The 23,382-nt window shown below is 46.6% G+C and overlaps 1 long non-coding RNA gene and 1 pseudogene across 8 annotated transcripts; one reads left to right on the forward strand and one right to left on the reverse strand.

The window, feature by feature from the left end:
- Positions 1 to 2,214, forward strand: part of LOC149858440 (myosin-3-like) — a 31,512-nt pseudogene extending 29,298 nt beyond the window's left edge.
- Positions 2,215 to 6,358: 4,144 nt separating this feature from the next.
- LOC149858441 (uncharacterized) lies at positions 6,359 to 23,013 on the reverse strand. Of its 8 annotated transcripts, none has more exons than XR_016443922.1 (6): positions 22,808 to 22,930; positions 22,619 to 22,701; positions 21,957 to 22,048; positions 17,087 to 17,697; positions 13,772 to 13,852; positions 6,359 to 10,905 (listed from the first exon to the last, which is right to left on the reverse strand). It is a non-coding gene; the product is annotated as an uncharacterized LOC149858441 (long non-coding RNA). The 8 variants fall into 8 exon arrangements; XR_016443918.1 differs by having other exon boundaries at positions 6,359 to 10,902; positions 16,921 to 17,697; XR_016443916.1 differs by having other exon boundaries at positions 16,921 to 17,697; positions 22,808 to 22,929.
- Between the last annotated feature and the right edge of the window lie 369 nt (positions 23,014 to 23,382).

Consider the following 23,382-nt stretch of genomic DNA (forward strand, 5'->3'; position numbering starts at 1 on the left):
AATGTATGGAAAAGGAGCGGACAAGAGGGCCCTGAGGGTGGAATAACGAGTATTAAAATTCAGTTCTACTCTAAATAATAATTCTGGAGTACTGCCATTGTAAGGTTTTGTATTTATTTATTTTTGTTGCTAACTAAATAAAATTGACTCTGTTTTATAACTAAAAAGTGGTTCTTCTCTTTAAGGCATGCTTGCACGGGAATGACTTTTACTCTATGGCTGACAAATGCTTTTGTTTTTATTAAAAACAAGAGTAGTGCATCGGTGATTTTTTTCATAGCTTAGTAAACTTGTCAAAATTACTAAAGTTGGTTTTATTTTATATCCAGTAAAGTTATATACAAGTTCTGTACCAGCCTCTGGGGAGGACAGATTCGTGAGGGCTCTCAGGCTGGGAGTGGGACAGGTTTGAAGGCACTTTGACCATGGGCAAAAAAGGCCCCTCAGAATGCTGATGCTGTGTGTGGGATGGGTGTTTTATTAATGGCTCTCCATGCCTGGTTGAGAGAGGAAGTTAGCCATGTTAGTCCAAAGTCAGCTGGAAGGCAGAGTACATACGTATCTTTGTAGACTAATTAAATTAAATATACAGAGAGAGCATCAGCTTTCACAAATCCAAGCTCATTTCATTGGATGTTGCATCTGATGAAGTAAGCCTGGGTTCACAAACACTTAGGCTCTGTATGTGTATCTTATTTAGTTAGTGTATAAAGGTGCATATCTACCCCTACCATGCTGGCTGCTCACAGTCATCTAGAATATTAAAAAACACACATGAAAGCAAAATGTTCACAAGTGACATTGAAAGAGTTCAGGACTAACTCCAAAAAAATATTTTCCTCTTGCTTGAAGGTATTTCCTAGAATGACACAAAATGTGACATGTCCTATTTCATCTGTGTCTCTGCAGAAGTCAGGGATTTGGGAGTATCCCAGTAGCACTATCAGACATTAGCAGGTTTTGTCTTTAACTTGGACCTGGAGCAGGGATAAAACAGCTGCTCTACTACTGATCTTTATTTCTGATATGATAGTTTTGATGTGTCATGACATAGACAATGACAGGTATTTATCTTCCCTGGCTATAGGTCAATTGAGTTGTCAGCTTGAAGAAAAGGAATCTATAATGTCCCAGTTCTCTGGATGTAAGCAAGCATTTACCCAGCGAATAGAAGGACTTAAAAGGCAACTAGAGGAAGAGGTCAAGGTAATAATAATGCTGAGCAGATGCTAAGCTCTCAGAAAATGTTGAGCCTAATTTCATTAAGCTTTCCCTGCTATTAGTTTTTTGCTTTAGTGAGGCCAGCAGCCACGATTGGAGTCCAGAGTGATCTCCCTGTCAAGGCAGCAGCTCTGTTACTCAGTAACACTCCTTCCAACTCATTTGCCTTCTCCTGGCTGCCTATATTTTACATTCGTGTTTGCTCAGTAGGTCACCCACCAGATGATGGCTAGAGAGTGCTTTTGGGCATGGCATCTGTTCTCTGGAGGCTGGAATATTTTGCTGTGAAGTAGGATGGGAAAGTTCAAATATCTGGAGTATCCTAAATCTGGATATCTTGCTTTTTGGGTATATGCTATAATCACTTGACTATCAGACTATGGTCAGACAGCCTTCCTTCTCAACTTTACTTCAGGCAGTTATGTATGTTCCTGGGTCATCCTGTATCAACACAGGTGGAAAAAGAATTGAAAAGTTGTGCAAGTGCCAAACTTTGCTCTTGGTTGGTCATGTATGGTAAAATAGGATTTGGCCTTAAGTGGACATTAGCTTCTGTTTCCTGCTGGTGTTAGGAACATTTAAAAATTTGACATTAGTCTTTCTATTAAGTAGAAGAGGATCACTATCAATAGGAGAGATCTGGGGTTCATTCCCCAGTGATGACCTAATTGGGAACAGTTATGGTATTTGTTTTAATTCTAGGCTAAAAATGCTCTTGCCCATGGCTTGCAATCTGCTCGCCATGATTGTAACTTGTTATGGGAGCAACATGAGGAGGAGCAAGAAATTAAGAGTGAGCTTCAGCGTGCCCTGTCAAAGGCCAACAGTGAAGTTGCCCAATGGAGAACCAAATATGAGACAGATGCTATTCAGTCCACAGAGGAGCTGGAAGAGGCCAAGTATGTGTACTTGAAATATTATGTAGTATCTATTGTACTGAATATAGAACTGCTTATTGTAAGGCACTACAACATTTTATTTAACATTACGTGAAACTTACATTTAAAAATATTAAAAAAAGAAATCATCAGAGTTGGTGTATGTGACATGCACTGCACAATACACTAGATGTCACAGTCATTTAGTCCTTTAGTCCCAATTTCCAGTATTTTTTCATTTTCACAATGACTGCTGCAAAAACAATGAGACTAGATTAGCCTTGATATTTCCCTTCTTCTACAAGATAGTTGAGCAATTATGTAGTAAATTTAGAAAATAAATGACACTCATAGATATATAAAACTAGAAAGTACATTTGCTAGGATCAAAACATATAAGGGCTGTTAATCTAAATCTGTTCAACAGACCTGTTCAGGATGAATGTTGTACTTTTGTTGGACAAATGGGTTCATGATGGCAATTTTATATCTGTCTCTAAAATGTCTCATCTTGGTCACTAGATATCAGGATATCAGATATGGATATCAGATATGTTCTTGGTCCTATTTGATTCTTCAGTTTCTTATAAAGAAAAATGTCTGCTATAGAAGAGCAATACAGGGTGAAGTGCATGTTCTTAAGACACCTTGCTGGGATCATTTAATCTCAGCAGTATTTCTGCCCAAGGCAGGGGTGGTGGACTCGATCTTTCAAGGTCCCTTCCAGCCCTTTATTTCTATAATTCTGTGATCCAAATTCTTTGGTAGTTTAACAACATGGAACTCACTGTCTCAGCTGCTGCTTAAACTTGGAGACGTACAAACTTCATAGGCACCTCATTGTTTCACATTAAAGTTCCTCAGGAATTTAGAATTGCACCTCTGGGCTGCCTAGATCTACTCTTACCTGCCCAGGTTAGTGCCTAACTCATTCTTAATCCTGTTTGGGATCCAGGGACTATGTGTTCCTCTGCCTAGCTCTCCTCAGGGGCCGACTCTAGTAAGCATTCTCAGAGCACTCTCAACATAATCAGGACCCTCTTAAAATGAAGTAGTGGTCACTTCCTTTTACAAACAGCTGCCAGAGGAGATAGTACCCATGTTATATATATTACCTTAGTACAGGAGTTTTGCCAGAGTGCCACACTTTGTTACTCAACTCTGCTGTGGACTGCAAGTCTCTGCTCATGGAGCAGCTAGATGCCTGCACCTATCTACACTACTGTTCCATATCTCCTCTGCAACAAGGGGAAGTGCAGACTCAGGTGTTACAGGTTCTGCAGCAAGAGGGAGCACTACAGAAGGGATAGGCAGCATGGCACAGCTCTGTGCCACCAGTCCCCCATGAGATTGGGTTTGTGTAGACCAGATTGGGCCTCCTTGCTGGCTGGATCTGGCCTGTAGGCTATAGGTTGCCAATCCATGCCTTAGCAATCAGAGAACTCATCCAGAAAGTAGGCAACCTCAGCTTGAAGTAGTTCAACTTTTCATCTCTCACATGCCAGGTAAGTGTCGTAGCCACCCAGCTATGGGCTACTCCAGGTTGGTGAGTGGGCACATTCTCCATTTTTCGTGTTGAAGCTGTGCTATTATGCAGCAAAGAAATCACAAGTCATTGGACCACAGAAAGAGAGTGAGTGGGCAAGTAAAAGTGCATTGCAGTAGCTTCATTGTCAGTGAACTCATCCAGGGGTTGGAATCTCTGTTTTAGTCCTTGCTTTTAGGGCTCTTCCTGTATTTTAAACAAAAACTGTTTCATATAAAATGCACAAGATTCACCTGTGTGGAGGGATCAGAACCCTTCTAACCTTACAGGTGGGAAATGGGATGCTCAGATACTACAGCAATAAGCAGAGATCTGGGTTTTGTCCTCATCTCATGGAAGAAAAAAGTGGTAAAACCCAGATTTTCTTATTTTAAGGAGAAAAACCTGAATTTTCTCCTTTAAAAGAGAAAAGCACAGGAAATGGCAGGTTACCTTTTGCAGGCTGGCAGAGTTCTAGCCTGCAAGGGGCTGGCGGGGGAGCAGGAAGAGGGTAGTCAGGCAGGGGCGCCATGTGCATGTGTGCACGTATACCTGCACATGGCTGCAGGCAGCCTGGAGAGCAACTCCCCACAGGTAAGTCTGGAATGGAGGGATGGGGGCAGGGATTGAGCCCCTCCACCCCCATAGTGAGTGAGTGAGGGAGGGAGGGAGGGAGGGAGGAAGTTGAGCAGGGCTGGGGCTGCTGCCCAGCCAGGTTGGTGTGGGGGGCTTGGGGCCTGGGGCCAGAATGTGCAACCGCAGGGCCTGGGCAGGGACTGGTTGCATGCTGCTTGTCTGGGCGTGTGTGGGGCTGGCTCCCTGCCACTGTACACACTCCTGGGAATAGCATGTGGGGCATGTTCCCCCCAGATTTGCACACAGGATGGGGGCAGGGACAGGTTGTCCACTGTGGGGTCGGGCTCCCTGCCCTGCTGCCCACCTCTGTAGCTCAGTGGGTGAGACCTGATGCAGCAGGGCAGAGCAGGGTGGAGTGAGGAGGCTTGTGCTGCCACTGGGAGCCCCCCCCGCCTCCCTGGCAGCAGCATTGAGGGGTACAACTCCATGCTGCCACCCCTGCTGTTGCAACATAGCAGCATGGGGCTCCCAGTGGTGTAATGAGCTTCCCCACCCGGTCCCGGTTTGTCCTGGCATGCCAGGTCTTGCCTGCTGGGCCACAGAAGCAGGGTGGGAGAGCAGCAGGGCAGGGAGCCCCAAGCCCACAGTGGACAGCTCACCCCCAACCCCACTGTGGGGTCTGCTCTGTCCATGGTAGTTGTGGGGGAGGGGAAGCCTGGCTCTGCGCTCCACCCTGCCACAGCAGCCGCTGCCTCCCATGGGTGGCAGCTGGGGCTCAGGTGCTGCTGCAGGGGGCAGGAGCTATGGACCTGAGTCCCTGGCCCTACAGCCCTTGCAGTTGGGGACCCCATCCGGCAGGGCTGGGGGCAGGGAATGAGGGGCACCAGCAGGGCCCAGGAGGCTGTGGGTTGGAAGTGAGAGGCACGAGCAGGGCCAAGGGGGTGTAGCTTGGGAGTAAGGGGCAATGGCATGGGCAGGACACAGGCATAGGCATATTGGGGCTGTTCAGTGCCACAAAGCAGTGGAGGTGGGGATGGAAACACAGCCATAATTTGATCTGTATCCTGGTGACTGAAGGCAGCAGAGAGAGCTCTGATTTTCCATGATAAAAAACCCAAAATCAAACACCAAATATTGTAGATATTTATAATTTATTTTATTATAGTGATTGAGGCTCTGGTAGGCTTCCAAATTGTTTAAAAATGGTAAATATATAAATAAAGCATTGTATTCAACTGATACCTATATATATCATGGCATTTCATTTTAATAATGGAAAAACATGGATTTGGGGGGGTTTAATTAGAGAATTTGTGATTATTAAACAGAAATCCAGGACTCCTGGTGACAAATAGTACTCAAAAAGGCCCAATAAATGCATTTCTTCATTTCATTCCCTCATTTCTAGGGCATCACACTTAAACATCTGTCCTATTCCTTGCTGTTTCATCCTGCAGACACTTGTAGACTGTTGTCCCATTTCTTCCTGTACTTTTATAACTGGATATACCAATAGAAGGTACAGGGTTAGGGAATGAGTGTGATTAGCTGAAAATCTGCTCTTAATAGCTAAAGTTTTGTTTTTTCCAGGTGGTAATGGAAAGTGCAGAATGAGCTTCTACCAGGAAAGCAGGAAATATGCATAATATGTATTTCTGCGGTTACTGAGAGATTGTAGATGTAGATACTATGTTTCTTCCCTCATTTATTCCTGTAGGAAATGAACTTCCCTTTGCTTACAGACATGTGCAGTCTCTTCTACCTCTGCTGTTATACGAGTGCCAATAAAACAGTTGTTTATTGTTTGAAGTGCTGCAAACATTGACCTTCACAAGAGCGTGTACATTTTTGCACTCAAGTGTTCATCTTTAGTTGTGTCATGGTAGTATCCCATCACCAGAGCAGCATTGGTACACTGTCTTGCTGGCTAGATCCTGGCTTTGGCTTAGAAAGGGACGCTGTCATTGGCTAGAAAGTTCTATGATGCTGCTCCACAGTTGTGTATCAAAGAGAAGTCAGTGGAAACCTTACCTGACTCCATTGTGCAAAGTCACCTACACAGCAGCACTTGTGACCAATTCTGAATTACTCAGCTGTCACCAGAAGAGACATGACAGCATGAATCTCTACTGTTCTTTCACTGCTGTCTGAAAGAAAAGTAGAGAGATGGTTCTTCTTGAGGAGTTCTGCAGTGATCAAAAGTTAAGAGCATAGCAAACCAGTTTGTAAATGGTTGAGATCTCAAGCTATACATCCCTTCTCATTGCCAAGGATCTGGATTTTCCATTTTCCATGGAAAAACAGTAAATTGTGGATTTTCCTTTTACTGGATGCAAACACGTAGTTCTCATTTTACCGGAGAAGCCTGTGGAGTTTGCAGTTTTGCCATGAGCTCACTGCAGGGTGGCAGAGTTCCAGCCTGCAGGGAGTTGTGGGGAGCAGGAGGAGGGCAGTCAGGCAACATGGCTCCGGGAAGCCTAGAAAGCAGCTCCTGCAGGTAAGTGGGGGGAGGGGGGATGGTAGAATTGAGCCCCCATAGAGAGGGAGGGAGTTGGGCAGGGCTGGAGCTGGGACTGGGGCTTCTGCCCACCTGGGTGGTGCATACGGCATTGGGCCTGGGGTCACAATACATGGCTGTAGGGCCCCAGCGGGGAGCAGGATGTGGCAATGGGCGGCTTGCCCTGAGGGCAGGGGGCAGGGGCAGCTCCCTGCCACTACACACTCCTGGATGGCAGGGGGGTCCCATGACCCCCAGATCTGTACGCAGGGTGGGGGTGGGGGCAGGCTTGGGCTCCCACCCTGTTGCCCTCCCCCAGGCCCTCTGCAGCCCAGAGGGTGTGATCCAGCACAGCAGGGAACATTGGAGCCATGGGGAGAAGCTGCTTGTTGCTGCGAACCCTGTACTGCCCGAGTGATACATTCCCTGTGTGCCCTTAGCCCTGACAGCTGGGGGCCCCCCTGGGAACAGAGGGATGTGGGTGGGGGGTGAGGGGCACCAGCAGGGCCAGGGAGATGTTTTAATAATGGATTTTGGTTTTTTTATCAGAGAATGTGTGATTTTTTTTTTTTATAGGAAAATCAGGATCCCTGCTCAGTACATCCTAAAGTAAATTACCCCTGGTCAGTAACAAACCCCAAAGCACACACATCCCTGCACCCATGTTTCATAGTAGCGTGTGAGAATAGGCTCATTGTCACTGACAATCACTACAGTAATGTCTCACCAATCCTTTAATGATCCTGTTGGATTTCTGTAATCTGCACTAGTTGGAACTACACCAGCAAACCACTCTTTGGGTGCTTCAGCAAGTACAGGGTAATACTGGATTCCTAGTTATTTCGATCATTGTGATTTTGTCCTGTCAATCTCTAAACAGCATAAATCCTGGTATCTAATAGACATGTGCGGGTCATCCCTAAGGTTCAACTTCGAGGAGCTTGGAGCAGAATATTCTTAGGAGAGTGTCCTCTGCTCTGGTGGCAAACGTTTTCCATAATATCTTTATTGGACAAACTATATAGCTGTGGTCTGTATATATATTGCCCAGCACAAGCAGAAAACTGAACCAAATACGAGAAAGTGGTAACTATATAATAAGGCATTTAAGCCTGTACGTACATTTAGGCTGTTTTGCAAGATGAAGTAGAATGCTTAAAGTTTTGTCATAATTGAAATTTAGAAATAATCGGACTATTACCCATTCTCTCAGGAACTGCAATATGTTGTATAACATAATATGGTAATGCTGTCAAGTCTGACCTCTGCTGCCCAAAGACAGGAATCACTTAGTGGCTGTTTTTGGTATAGAAAGTTACCAGAAATTAGGGCTGCATGAAGCTTCGAGTGGTGATTTGAATCAGAGGAGATTTGGCCCGATTTGGTGGTCAAATCTCCAAAACTGAATCGAATTGGGGCCAATTTAAAGGTCCAAATCATTCAAAGCTCTCTGAATCTTCAGGAAAGATGCAGAGAGTTTTGATGAGTCAGGCAGTCCCTGGTAGCTGCAGTAGGGAGCTGCAGCCGACTCCGAGCTGGTAAGTACTAGGGGCGGGGGAGGGGACCACGGGGGAATCCCTGTCAGCTCCTCCAACCTCCCTGCTTCCCCAGCCCCCCCCGACTCTTCCGTGCTCCCCGAGTCCCCCCACGAGTGCCCCGCCTGGGCCAGCTCCAGCCTTTTCAGAAAAAAACCCCAAGAAAAGCCCTGGGACATGCCACTTCTGGTGCAGCCTCAGGGGTTCAGGGACTTGTGGGAGAGCCCCCCATGGGGCATGGGGCAATGGGGGGCAGCAGGGGTTGCCCCCCACCAGCAGGAGCGGTGAGTCTGCGGGGGTTGGGGTTTTTTTTTCCTTAATGGGTCGGAGCTGGTCCAGGCGGGGCACTTGTGGGGGGCCTTGGGGCAGAGCCCCCCATGCAGTGTGGGGCAGTGGGGGGCAGCGGGGATTTCTCCCCGCCTGGCAGCACCTGCTGAGTTGGGGCTTTTTTTTTAAACACGTGCCAGGAGCTGGGGTGGGATCCATTGCCGGCTGGGAGAGGGGTGGGGGATGGGCCTGGCCTACTTGTTTCAGAGATTTGGCTGAATTGAATTGGGACAGTAATTCAAATCACTGAATCGAATCACTGTCCCCCAAATTGGCCGACTCCAAAGTGAATACTAGTCACTTCACGCAGGCCTACCAGAAATGTTCCTTTGGCTACCACTGGCCAGTATCTAAAGACAAAGAAAAAAACATGAAAAAAATGTGGTGCCACGGTGAGAAAAATCCACAGTCTTAGGTAAGCCTCAGAAATCTTGGCCTTCATTTGCTACATATATGTATATCCCAGTTTGTTAAACATGCCTCCATCATATAGCCTGTGGGATGTCAAAAATGCAATTACTCACAAATAAGAACTGCTGGTAGACATTCTTGGGAACAGCCAAGTTACATGAAGACTTCAGCAGTTGTCAGGGCTGATTCAGAAAGGGAAAAAGAAGCTGAACAGTGGCTGAACAGCTAAACAGTGGTAAAGAAAGATCCAGAATGGAGCAAAGGACAGGAATAGTTAAGGAATATCCCCATTAGCTAGCCTTGCATATTATCTATATGGCAAAGGGTTTATTGTAATTAGGGATGCACCATCATACTGATCCAACATGGAACTGGTAGTTCAGACAGGATGAGAGAAGAAGAGAGAGGAGATGGCCCTCATGGCCCTAGGCTTGTTGCAGTTTTCATCTGTGACATGGCTATAGTGTAATCTTTTAAAGATCTGTTGGGAACTATAACAGAGACAAAAGATGTATAATTGGTAAGAAGTTTGCTACTGTGACACACCAGGTTCTTTTGCCTTTCTTTTTTCCACGATGACTTAGTTCCAGAATGTGACCTACATTAATGTGCCTCTAGAAAGCACATATCCTATCCTAACTTCCATATCTTATCCTACACTGGTACATTGGACCACAGTTACAATGGGTCTGAATAGCATGAAAGGAGCTGGAGACTATTCCTGAGTGGGAGACTTATCTACAATATGCACACACAGAATAATGTTCTGGAAGCCTTGACACTCATGCCTATTCACAGACCCATGTGCCATCCTATAACTCCTGTGACTGATCTCTCTTAAGACATTCCAGTCACAGTCCTGAAAAAGAGGACAAGAGGACCTGATAAACTCCTTTTGAATGGTTGGGATACTGGGGTTGCTTGGGATTTCACAAGTTTTAAAATGAACTTGTCACCACTGATACTTATACAAGAATGTAAGCAGGGTAGAGAAATACTTAGGAAGAGCCACTTTTCATGAAGACTTCAGGATTTGTCAGGCCAGCTGCAAAAAGGGAAAAGGAGGTTGAACAGTAGCTGAGTATCTGAAAAGTGGTAAGTGGAGGTTGCCCAGCTCAAAAAAAGCTTAGAAACTTCCCTGCTCAAATTACTTGCCTGTCTTCATATTCTCTGCAAAGAGCCAGTTGGAAAACTAAAAATAAATGCCCCTTACAAAACTCCTGAGCTAGATCATGTCTGCATATGTCGCTGATACTGTTCCCCTAATAAATACCAAAGACATTCCTCAGGGGCTAGAGTTCTTCTTATATCACACTGGAATGTATGGTGATGTCAAGATACTGGCAACTGTATCATTCCCTAACATGGCAGATACTATTTTTAGATCTCAGGAAGATGTTCATGTCAATGGTCCTTTCTTATCTGTAATAATATAAATTAGCATCAGGCCTGATTGTTCTCTCACATTAAACAGTTCCAGAAGGGAGTCAGCCCTCTGAAGCCACTGGAAAGATCCTGGTAGAAACCCCCTGTTATAGCAATCAGGTTAAGACACTATCCTTTCTCTCCACTAAGTACCAAGCTGGGAATGATACAGCCCCTTCAAAAAGAGAAGAGTCATCATGATATTCATGATAGCTGATCACAAAAAAACCTAGAATCATTTGTCTTGGCCCAAGTAGCAAATTAAAATGAAACCCTGAAATTTCAGAGCATGATTTATTCTAAACAATTATTCTCTTTCCATGAGGCCACCCCCACCTGGCCACCGATCTTCAAACATGGGATGTAGACCAAGGCAGAACTCTAGAATTCTCAAAGCGGCTCCCTGCCCTGGATTGTCAGAAGGGGCAGTCCATGGCTCCAGGGATGCCATGTCACTGTGTTCAGCTAGTGGCCATCACACCAGTAACTGATGAAGCTAATGAGGATCTGCTGCAAAAAACAACAGATAACAAATAAACAACCTCTTTCTGAAAGGACCTTTTTAGAATCCCCCTATAATCCCAACTAAGCAATGTGGACTAAAGCCTACGGCACCTCTGCAGCATTCCTACTCGCATGGGAAGCTCTGTCAACACTACTGCTCATGATAAGGTGCTGCCACACAGTTATAGTGACATAATGGGTGCAGACAGAAGTGACACTTTTTGCCTGATCTGGCCACAGAAAGCAGTTTATAGCCATGTGCAAACATAAGTGCATGGCTGCAGACAGCTTAAAAAATGGCCCATCAGGTGGAAGTCTGACCCCTCATTGCATGAGGAATCAGATAAAGACATTTCAAAATGTAGCCACTTTTGTAACTTGTGTCTGGGAAGCTCCCAGCCTGTTTCTGTTTTCAGAATGGGAGGGGGGAAAGGGAGCAGAGGGTATTCAAGTAGAAGGTGGGGCAGATGTATTGGAGTCCCCCTGAGGTGGGTGGGTAATTAGCAGCTTAGCTTGTTGATTACAAATGAGACCAAACCCTTAACTGATGTTTGCAGAAAGCACCTCTATCTGGATGACTGGTGTCTCTCTATGGAAAACTGTTTAGCTAAGGGACTTGAAAAGAAGGTTTTCCTGTCCAGTGCCAGCCATAATAAATACCTCTTAACCATGGTAGGTGTGTGTCCATGCTCTAAGGAAGCTCTGTGAAATGTGTTATTCTCCTTCCACATGAAGATTTTTTACCTTTTTCCAATTCACCCACCCTGCCCTTCAGCACCAGCTGGGGAGCCCCAAGAATCAGCTCCCTCCCCTGCCTTTCCTCCCTCTCATTCTGAAAACAGGAGCACTGGCACAGAGCCCTGGCTGTTGCTATGGGAACCTGGCTGCGGCTCCCAGCCCCAGTTAGATCCACCCCCCCCCCCCCGGACCAACAGTGAACTTCTGTTTGGTCTAGGGTAACTAACTCAGAACAGCTGAGTGAACTTGCATTTTGCTAGCCATTTGCAAAGTCACTTAAGGTGGAGTTCAGTGATTTGGATTCAATGGTTCTAATGTCAGAACCTTCCAGTGTCAATGGCTCAGGAGTGAAAGTGATTTGGGCCTATAGAGGTGAGATCCCAAACTGTCCCTTGTGGTAGAGAAGTTGCAGGAATCATGTATAATTAAGACATAAGTCAATTATGAAAATTGAGTCAATTCTTTGTGGGGCATCCTGGATGTAGATAGGCCCTGTATTTTTTTCTGCTATCCAGCCCCAAGTTAACTAGGCACCCGCGCAGCTACTGTTGCTAATGGCCTGACATTGACTATGCAGCTCTGGAAAGGCATGCTGAGTAACTGCAAAGCTCACTGGAACCTCCCATCTCTTGGTGAATCAGACTCCTCTGCAGTATTCAGTGGGCATGTCTACACAAGACTGCACATTAGCTTAATACTGTGCAGTAGTGTGGCGGATAAAACCCGTGCTAATAGTCTATGCACAGTGTTACTAGGCTAATACACAATACGTGTCACAAAATAACTGTGTACTGGTGCTACTGCACAGCAACTAGTGCATTTGGTTAGTGCTTCATTAAGTAATGAACGTATAGACGTGCCCAGTGATGACCAAAGGAAACTTTGCTAGTAGTCAGAGTCACGGTAAGCTTTCATTTTTTTCCCGTTTCCTTCCATCCTCTTTCAGAGTGGTCATGGACCCCCAAACTTATGATGTACATTAAGCAATGTGGGGTAGAACATGAGCTCTCTGCAGCATTCCAATTTACACTGATAGCTCTATCAGTTATCATTTATCACTCCTATCAGTGTTACTGCCCACCATCAGGGTGAACTGCACAGCTACAGTGACAGAGAGATTGTGCCCATATGCTTTGAACCTATGGGCAGAAACACATTTACCATTGTATTCATCGAAGACATCAGTCACTTTTGGGAGATCAGAACATACCACAAGCTTGATTTAATAATACAGTCATTCATGCTCGTTGTTCTGTTAGGGCTTTTATTTCATACTTACCAAGGTGGTCTCATGAATATCCAACTTCATCTCTTTTTCATACCAAACATAAGCAGCAGTATTTCCCAGTTCACTAGGCACTTGGAGACATCAGCACTGGGTGCCAAGAGTGGAGATTTGGCCTCTTTGACAGTAGGAATTCTGCTCTGCAATCCCTTTCCAAACTATACTAATATGAACATGAATCTCACATTCCTCAAACTGAAATGTAAGACCCATCCCTACTCATTAGCCCTCCTGCAGGATAACTGATAACTGTGCAATTTAATGAGCCATCTCATGCACCCGGGGCAGACACTCTTCAAAGGAAAAATTTACATTATTCACTTGAGAGCCATGTTGCAGATTATGCTTAGCAAGGGTTAAATGCCCTTAAAATACAAGCATCTGCATGTTCAAGCAGTAAAATGAGCCAAGTGTGCTTGTATTATAGCAAAGTTACAACTGTTCACATGAGGAGTATCTTCAGATTGTATTAAGTAAAAAGTGTTCAGTTACCACTGGACTGCTTCACAGAGTGACATGAGTCAGGGACTCTTCTGCTGTACCAAACCTCCAGGTGGGACAAGGAAAGCCATTAATTGCAGGAGAAAGGAACCTGGATCTTTAACTTGTCAGATTCCTCCATGATCAAGTTGAGAACTGGGTGTATGCAGCCCTAAAGGGTCCTGGGGCTGGGGCCAACAATCAGGTGATTGTCAGTCCTAGCCCTGGTACCTTTCAGGAGGCAGTTCAAGAGTCCTGTGTGGTGCAGTGGCTGGAGCCAACTATCAGCAAGCTATGCATGTTAGAGAAGATAGTAAACATTGCCATGCAATTGCTCAAAACAGGTACTAATTTGAATACTGCACAGACCTAATGTCTAAGTGCAACAGGGTCCTAAGCCACAGATTGTGTGGTTGCTGCTCGTTTTATGTTACTGTCCAAAGAGAAAGCCTGTGATAAGATGAAACAAACATCAGTTATTCACGTATCTTATACATCTACTGTGTTTCTATAGAGCTACAATCCAGGAATGCACTTAAGCACATGCTTAATTTTCCACATATGTGCAGTTCAATAACAGGTAAAATCCAAGGTGCATAGTCAGCAGTATATTTATCTAAAGATATATGTTACAGAAATAATCCAAATGAATATGAAGTTATAATAAAAGGGCTCATTGACACCCTCCAGTCCATTACTGCCTTTTGTGTTTAACAAGAGGTGCTTAAAGACCCCCAGGGTAGGAGCCAGCACCACTTCGCTTGGAAGTTGGTTCCAGATCCTAGCCGCTCTGACAGTGAAGTAGCGCCTCCTGATGTCTAACCTGAATCTACCCTCTGCCAGCTTGTGACCGTTATTTCTAGTCACTCCTGGCAGTGCTCGGGGGAACAGGGACTCCCCCAGTGCCTGCTGGTCCCCTCTCACTAGTTTGTAACAGGCCACTAGATCCCCCCGCAGCCTTCTCTTTTGGAGGCTGAACAGGTTCAGGTCCCGTAGCCTGTCCTCGTACGGCCTGCCCTGCTGCCCCCTGATCATGCGAGTGGCCCTCCTCTGGACCCTCTCCATGCTGTCAACATCCCTCTTGAATTGCGGCGCCCAGAACTGGATGCAGTACTCTAGCTGCGGCCTGACCAGTGCCGCATAGAGGGGGAGGATCACCTCTCTGGACCTGCTTCAGATGCATCTGTGGGTGCACGACAAGGTGTGGTTGGCCTTCCTGACTACATCCCCACACTGCCGGCCCATGTTCATCTTGGCATCAATGATGACGCCAAGATCCTTTTATGCCTCTGTACTGACAAGAATGGAGTTCCCCAACCTGTAGGTATGGTGCTGGTTGTTCCTCCCCAGATGCATCACCTTGCACTTGTCAGTGTTGAATCCCATCCTATTCTCATCTGCCCACCCTTGTAACCTGTCTAGGTCTGATTGTAGCCTGTTGCTTCCTTCTAGTGTGCCCGCATCCCCCCACATCTTAGTGTCATCAGCAAATTTGAACAGGGTGTTTTTTACCCCCTCGTCCAAATCACTGATGAAGATGTTGAACAGTGCGGGCCTGAAGGACCAACCCCTGCAGAACCCCACTGCCCATATCCCTCCAGGTCGAAAATGACCCATCCACCACCATTCTCTGGGTGCATCCCTCCAGCCAGTTGGTGACCCATTTGGCTGTGTAGGTGTCAACACCACAGTCCCCCAGTTTCTTAATGGGAACGGGGTGAGAGACAGTGTCGAAGGCATTCCTAAAGTCCAGGAAGACTGTGTCCACTGCTACCCCTGCATCTAAGGATTTGGTGACCTGGTCATAGAAGGCCACCAGGTTGGTCTGACAGGACCTGCCTCTAATGAACCCGTGTTGGTTGCCCCTAAGCACAATCCCTCTGTTGGCCCCTTGTGGACGTGTGCCAGAATACTTCTCTCAAAAAGCTTACCCAGGATTGAGGTAAGACTAACTGGCCTATATTTTCCCGGGTCCTCCTTCCTCCCCTTTTTGAAGATGGGAAACACATTGGCCCTCTTCTAGGCCTCTGGCACCATGCCAGAGCACCATAAGTGTCTGTAAAGCCATGCCAGGGGTCCTGCAATGGCCTCAGCCAATTCCCTCAGTACTCTAGGGTGGAGATCGTCCGGACCAGCTGACTTGAATACGTCCAGTCCCTCCAGAAGTTCCCTAAATAGTTCCTCACTAACCCTTGCCCTCAGTGCACCTCCCCTGGGGTCTAAGGGTGGCCCAGTGGGGGGGGTGACTGTTCTGGTCCCTGCTCAGGAAAATGGAAGCAAAGAAGTCGTTAAATAGGTTAGCTTTGTCATCTGGTGTGATGACCAAATTACCTAGTGTGTCCTGCAGGGGCTCCACGTTACCCAGAACTTTCTTTTTGCCCCCTCTATATTTAAAAAAGGACTTCTTGTTGTCCTTGATCCAGAAAACTAGTCCCAGTTCCATCTCTGCCTTGGCCTTCCTGACTGCCCACCTGCATCCCCAAGCAACCGCAGTATAGTCCTCCCTGGTGATGGCCCCTCCCTACCATTGGGTGTGCACCTCCCGTTTAGCCAGGAGACCTTCTCGGATCCTTTTGGTGAGCCATGGGGGCTTTTGCATCCTCCTGCCCACTTTGATCTGTGTTGGGATTACTTCCCTTTGGGCTTGGAGGATCATTTCCTTAAGGAGCGACCACTCTTCTTGACACCTGCCTCCCCTCCCCTCCAGGATCTCAGTGCTTCCCCGACTATTCTCCTTAGCTCATTGAAGTCCACCGTCCTGAAATCTAGGGCTGCTGCCCTGCTGTAGGCCTTTGCCACCTTGCGCTGGAGGGTGAATTCCAGCAGGCAATGATTGCTGTTGCCCAGGTGGTTGAGCACCCACAGCCCCTTCACCAGGTCATCACCCATGGCTAGCACCAGGTCCAACAAGGCGTCTCCCCTGGTGGAGCTGTGCACCTCCTGGGTTAGATGGAGGTCCTGCATTCTGGCTAGGAATCCTACGTGAGCGGTCAGACCTGGCTGACTGCTTCCCAGCAGATGTCTGGAAAGTTCAGGTCACCCATGATGACCACGTCCTTTGACCTAACTACCTCCGTGAGCTGACTTAAGAATTCCTGGTCTAGCTTTTGCCCTTGGTTCGGTGGTCTGTTGTAGACCCCCACCATCAAATCTCTTTCCCCTCAACTGCCTTGTATTCTAACCCAGAGCATTTCAGTGTGCCCCTCCTCTGACTCTTTGCTAATTGATGAGGATGTGTATTCCTTCTTAATGTAGAGCACCATGCCCCCTCCTTTCCTCCCTGTCCTAGACCTTCTGTACAGCCTATAGCCCTTGATATTCACTGCCCAGTCATGCATTGGGTCCCACCACATTTCAGTGATCCCCACTATGTCTGGGTTGGTGTCAGCTAGCAGGAGGGTAAGTTCCTCTTGCTTGTTTCCCATACTACGAGCATTTGTGTAGAGGCATTTGAGGCCTCCTGAGGATGTGTGCACTGGCCCCCTAATCTCAGCATTGTCTTGGCCCCTGTTGCTTACCTGTGTATATGTTCTGCTCGTCAGTCTAGGCTGGGCTGTACTCATGGGTGTTGCTTGGTTTGGCAGTCCAAGGCTTCCTCTGCCCTTGTCTTCCCCTTCCCCCAACGAGCCTAGTTTAAAGCCTGCTGGAGGAGATCTGCCAACCTAGAAGAGAACACACGCTTACCTTTAGGGGAAAGGTGGAGCCCATTCCATCCCAGCATGTCTGTCGTCGTGATGTGTGGGTCGTTGTCGAGGAAGCCAAAGCCTGCCTTGAGACACCATTCCCATAGCCACCAGTTGGTCTCTGCGATGCACGTCTCATGCCTTCTTCCATGTCCTCCTACTGGTAGGACTGAAGAGGAAACCACCTGTGCATGTACCTCCTTCAGCATGCCCCTCAGAGCGTAGTAGTCCACCATCAGGTGACCAGGGCTTCTCCTGGCCGCTTCATTAGTACCCACATGGATTAGGACCATGGGTAGTAATCAGTGGGCTGGATCATGGCCTGGATCATCCCCGTCACGTCCTGAATTTTTGCTCCAGGGAGGTAGTAGACTTCACGTGTCAAGGGGTCCTGGCGACAGATGGGGCCCTCTGTACCTCTCAGGATGGAGTCACCTATGACGATTACTTAAAAAGTCTATATCAGAACCAGTTAGCTTCTTGCATTTCTCCAGAGATGGAGATTGTTTTCAGAGGGGAATATTGATCTCTTTGCATGGCGAGGAGCTCCTCATCATGAGAATGGGGTTTTTGGCAGCAAGGATCTCCAAATTGTGAGATCACCTGTCAGCACTAAGATAAGGATGGAGGGAGGGAAGTGCCTAGATTTTATTTTAAGGAAAACATTTTTTAAACATTGTTAAAATAATTTTTTAATTATTAAAAGTTTTTCAGAGCTGGGAAAAGTCCTTTTACCAAAATTAAATGAATGAATAAAAATAGTAGCAAGGTTTTCAGAAATCCGCCCATGAATTTCAATGTCAATACCACCAGGGGGCTGCAGAGTGTAAACAAAAAGAGGAGTGGAGCTAACTTCAAAGAATACTTGTGACTACTGGCCTTGAACTTGCTTTTTAAGCACAGAAGATGCATGTTTTTATATAAGCTCCAAACTCACACTCTGGAACTCATTTATAATAGAATTTTTTTCATGGACTATAATGCTTCTTGGACTATAATAAGCTTATATATGGCGGCATGGCTCGTGGGGTGCAGCTCCCACAGCTGCCTGCACCCTGGGAGGGCAGGGTTATGCCCCCGGATCTGCGCAGTGCGGGGCTAGAGCATGGACATTTATTGGTCAAATTATTGGCCCCATAGAGCTGATTTCTGATATAGACAATTTTCTTCATATCGAACCAATGTATCAGCGCACCGCTAAATACTTATTTCACAGAATGCTCGTTTACTTAGCTGAACAGTTAATGGTAGTGATTACTTTCCGGGGAATATATATGAATCCATTAAAATACTGTTGACTTTGAATAGCTGTCACCTGGAAAAGATTATCTGACTTTATGTATAATTTGACTTTATTTTAAAATTGTCTTTTTTTTAAACTGTAGGTTCTTTTATTTATTAGAATGTGACCATTTTTGATTAATTTCTTTCTAACTTCTGAACTCATAAAATTCAGTATTTCAGTTTCTTTATGTCTAAAGTTCTCCATCAAAGCATTTTACTCCAAACCGCAATTTTAGTAAATTCACATGAATTCTACACACTATGTTGTGCTGATTGAGTTGTTGAATGGAAGAACCCATAAAGAACCATAGATTATTTGGATCAAAGTGGAACATCACTGAGAGGAGAATGGAAAATTAATTTATCCTCACTTTGTAATTTGCTGCCGTACAAGGAGTACAAGAGTTACTTTGCGTTAACACTCTATTTCTGGAGTCAAGCTGTCTGTCAGCTAATAAGTGCTGATGCGAAGGTAACTGATCTTGAGAAAAACGTCAGTCCATAATGGCCATAACTAAGAGGAAGTTTGAAATAGATGCAGCTAGCATACTCTACCAAGAGCTGCTGCACTGCATGGGCTTCTAAATGTATAATGACATGCAAGACTGTACTGAGCAATACACATCCTCTGCAAGCAGCACTGGGTCTGAGGTAGGGAAGATGGAGGTGCTCTGGGTCAGAATACAAGGGGGTTGGGGGGAAAGGGACCTAGCGGTGGGGGTCTACTACAGGCCACCTAACCAGGGAGAAGAGCTGGATTGGGAATTCTCAGGTCAGCTTGCAGAGGCAGTAAAGTCAAGGGATGTGGTCATCATGGGTGACCTAAACTACCCAGACATCTGCTGGGAAGAGCAGTCAGCCAGGTCTGACTGCTCGCGTAGGTTCCTAGCTGAGTTACAGGACCTCCATCTAACCCAGGAGGTGCACAGTCCCATCAGGGGAAATGCCTTGTTGGAGCTGGTCCTGGCCACAGGTGATGACCTGGTGAGGGGACTGCAGGTGCTTGACCACCTGGGTGATAGTGACCATCACCTACTGGAATTCACCATCCAGCACAGGGTGTCAAAGGCCTGCAGCAAGGCAGCGGCCCTGGCGTTCAGGAGGGTGGATTTTAATGAGGTAAGGAGACTAGCCAGGGAGGCACTGAGGTCCCAGAGAGGAGGGGAGTTGGGAATCCAAGAAGAGTGGTCATTCCTTAAGGAGACGATCCTCCAAGCCCAAAGCGTGACAATTCCCACATGGATCAAAGGGGGCAAGAGTGCTCAAAAGCCCCCATGGCTCACCAAAAGCATCCAGGAATGTCTCAAAGCCAGAAAGGAGGTGTACACCCAATGGAAGGGAGGGGCCATCACCAAAGAGGATTATACCTCCTTGGCTCGAGATTGTAGGGGGGCTGTTAGAAAGGCTAAGGAAGAGATGGAACTGGGACTAGCGACCTGGATCAAAGACAACAAGAAGTCCTTTTTTAAATACATAGGAGGTAAAAAGAAGGTGCCAAATAATGTGGGGCCTCTGCAGGACATGCTTGGTAATCTGGTGGTAGCACCAGATGACAAAGCTACTCTCTTTAACAGATTCTTTGCTTCCATTTTTCTGAGCAGGGACTAGGGCATCCCCCCCACTGGGATTCCAGATGGACCCAGGGGAGGTGCAGCCAGGCCCAGGGTCAGTAAGGACCTAGTCAGGGAACTTCTGGAGCGACTAGATGTGTTCAAGTCAGCAGGTCTTAATGATCTCCACCCTAGAGAGCTTAGGGAACTGGCAGAGGTCATTGCAGGACCCCTGGCACAGCTCGTGGTACTCTGGTGAGGTGCCTGATGACTGGAAAAGGGCCAATGTGGTCCCCTTTTTCAAAAAAGGGAGGAAAGAGGACCCAGAAAACTATAGGTCCATTAATATTACGTTGGTCCTGGGGAAGCTCTTTGAGCACATCTGCGAGGGACCAGCAGGGGAGATTACGCTTAGAGGCAACCAACATGGGTTCAATAGAGGCAGGTCCTGTCAGACCAACCTGGTAGTCTTCTACAACCAGGTCACAAAATCCTTGGATGCAGGTATCGCAGTGGATGTAGTCTTTCTGGACTTTAGGAAGGCCTTCGACAAGGTGTCTCACCCCATTCTCATTAGAAAATTAGGCAACTGTAAAGTAAATGCCTACATGGTTAGATGGGCCACAAATTGGCTGGAGGGCCACACCCAGGGAGTGGTGATGGATGTGTCATTTTTGACCTGGAGGGATGTGGGCAGTGGGGTTCCCCAGGGCTCAGTCCTCAGGCCCGCGCTGTTTAACTTCTTCATCAGCGACTTGGAAGAGGGGGTGAAAAGCACCTTGTTCAAATTCACAGCGACACTAAGATGTGGGGGGAAGTGGAGGAGAGGGACAGGCTGCAGCTAGATCTGGACAGGTTGCAGGGGCGGGCGGATGAGAACTGGCTGGGATTCAACACTGACAAGTGCAAGGTGATGCACCTGGGGAGGAAGAACCAGCAGCATACCTACAGGCTGGGAACTCCCTTCTCATTAGTGCAGAGGCAGAAAAGGATCTTGGAGTCGTCACTGATGCCAAGATGAACATGGGCCAGCAGTGTGGGGATGTAGTCAGGAAGGCCCAACTGTACCTTGTCATGCATCCATAGATGCATCACAAGCAGGTCCAAGGAGGTGATCCTTCCCCTCTATGTGACACTGGTCAGGCCGCAGCTGGAGTACTACGTCCAGTTCTGGGCACTGCACTTCAAGAGGGATGTGGACAACATGGAGAGGGTCCAGAGGCGGGCCATTCGCATGATCAGAGGGCAGCGGGGCAGGCCCTACGAGGGCAGGCTATGGGACCTGAACCTGTTCAGCCTCCACAAAAGAAGGCTGAGAAGGGATCTGGTAGCCACCTGTAAACTTACCAAGGTGGACCAGCAGGCAGTGGGAGTGTCCCTGTTCCCTTGAACACTAACAAGGAACAACAGCCATAAGTTGACTGAGAGTAGATTCAGGCTAGATATCAGGAGGCACTACTTCACAGTCAGGGCAGCTAAGAGCTGGAACCAACTTCCAAGGGAAGTGGTGCTCGCTTTTACCCTGGGGGTGTTCAGAAGGAGGCCAGACAGCCACCTAGCTGGGGTCATTTGACCTCAGCATCCTTTCCTGCCCATAGCAGGGGGTTGGACTAAATGATCTGCTTAGGTCCCTTCTGACCCTACCAATTATGAAACTATGAGACTAAGTGAGGTAGACGTTACAGCTAGGGCTGGGCAGGAAATGGTTTGCCTGTTCTGCAAAACATTTTAAGACTTAAAAAATGTCCAAAGCTAGGATGAAGTTTATGGCAACCAAAGAGTTACATGAAAGCTAAATTAATCTGCCTTCACTGGAAGATCTCTTTCCTTTTCTACAGATGGGGTGTCAGGGAAGGAACATGTCATCTAAGCTGTTCTTTAAAGCCAGTTGTCTGCTGTTGCTAATATTACATTACCACCCTACTTTTTCCTTCTCTGTATGCGTCTCTACTTTCTGTCCCTTTCTTACTGCCACCTGCTCTCTTTTTGCATATTCCCTGCTATCCACAGGCTTCTTAGCCTGTTCATCTTACTCACCTGTTGTGTAACTGGAGCCCTTCAGCTGCTTTGGGTATTCTGAATCTTGTCCTCCTCTGCTGGGGCTTGTTGCCAGATATCTTTCTCTGAGACTTATTGCAGAGATAGGAGAAGTTTGATTAGCCTTGAAACTCTGAGGCACATTCAAGAAATGCCTGCCCTAAAATTCCTGTTAGCTGGTTTACCTGCATCTCTATTGTTCATTTAGTTTTGCCGAGCCTTTCCAGAAATCTCAATCATTTTTTTGCTGTGGGAAACCACTAAGATGTCATAACTGTAAAAAGAAGGCTTGGCCTGTTTCAAAACCTGTTGTAGGGCAGGTACACAGCATTTACCTCCCCTTCCCTTGGCATATGAGCAGCAGGCCAGCCACTGACGACATTAGATCCTGACTGGAGGGGCAGAATCAGAAGGCAGGAAGGCCATGATTAGCTTCTGTGACATAAGTAATATTTTGAAAGCTACAACTCCATGGGCTTGCACTTGGCCTCAGAAATTTGAGTTTTCTCTCACCATAAGCCAGAGCAATGATTGGTCCAAACTGTCTTCAACGAGGAAGATTAGTTTAAATCTCTCAGTAGTATGAACATCAATTTATTTTCCTTTGAAATCAGTTAATGTTTCCAGCTGTTTTCCCATCCCACCAAAAAAGGGCTGATTACCTGTAATACTAGATTAGACTCCTTGAGGGCATCTCATAGCTTGACAATACAGCAAGCTGACCTGGCATAGGCATAGGCAAGTTCTGCATGGGATACAAAAATCAGTCCCTTTATCTGGCTCAATCTGACCCATATACATCAATAACAGCAGAATAAGTAGACCTTTTAATACAGAAAATATATTCTTACCATTTCCTAGGTCCAGTGCCCAGCAACCTCTAAGGAGAAGTGTAGGGATAAGAAGTTTTTGCTAGGAAGCATTACAGTTCCAGTATTTCTACTTGTCTTGTGCCAAGATTCCTAGGAGCTCTCATTTTACACGGAGAATAGCAGAAAAGCTGCTGCAATATGAGAAAGTTCAGTCCTCTTCACACTGCCAGAAGGATCCATGGGGCACAGTGATCTTTCCACACTTGCCCTTCAATGCTGAGGGCATGGCAGACAGCAGCATTTGCAATCTGCAAATCTCACAGGGAATGTTTTTTAAACTAAATAATGCACCAGCTAATCCAGGGAAGGTCCAGCTTGCTGTACTGGGAGTATGGGTTGAAAGCCAATACTGAATGACCCAAGAGGGAATAGCAAGAAAAGCATACTAGGTGGCACCCCCACTGCACCTCAAATAAGTGCAAGTAGCCATTGGATACTGCCCAGTGAAACTCTGCACAGAGACATGGGTGTAGGAGAACACGAAAACAACCCCAGAATTGCCCACGTTTCCCTTGGCTAGAGCTCCCTTTTTGGTCTAATAGTCTGTGAGTTTG

Source organism: Crocodylus siamensis, chromosome 8, assembly GCF_052110815.1.
Source record: "Crocodylus siamensis isolate JL-2025a chromosome 8, ASM5211081v1, whole genome shotgun sequence".
Taxonomy (NCBI): Eukaryota; Metazoa; Chordata; order Crocodylia; family Crocodylidae; genus Crocodylus; species Crocodylus siamensis.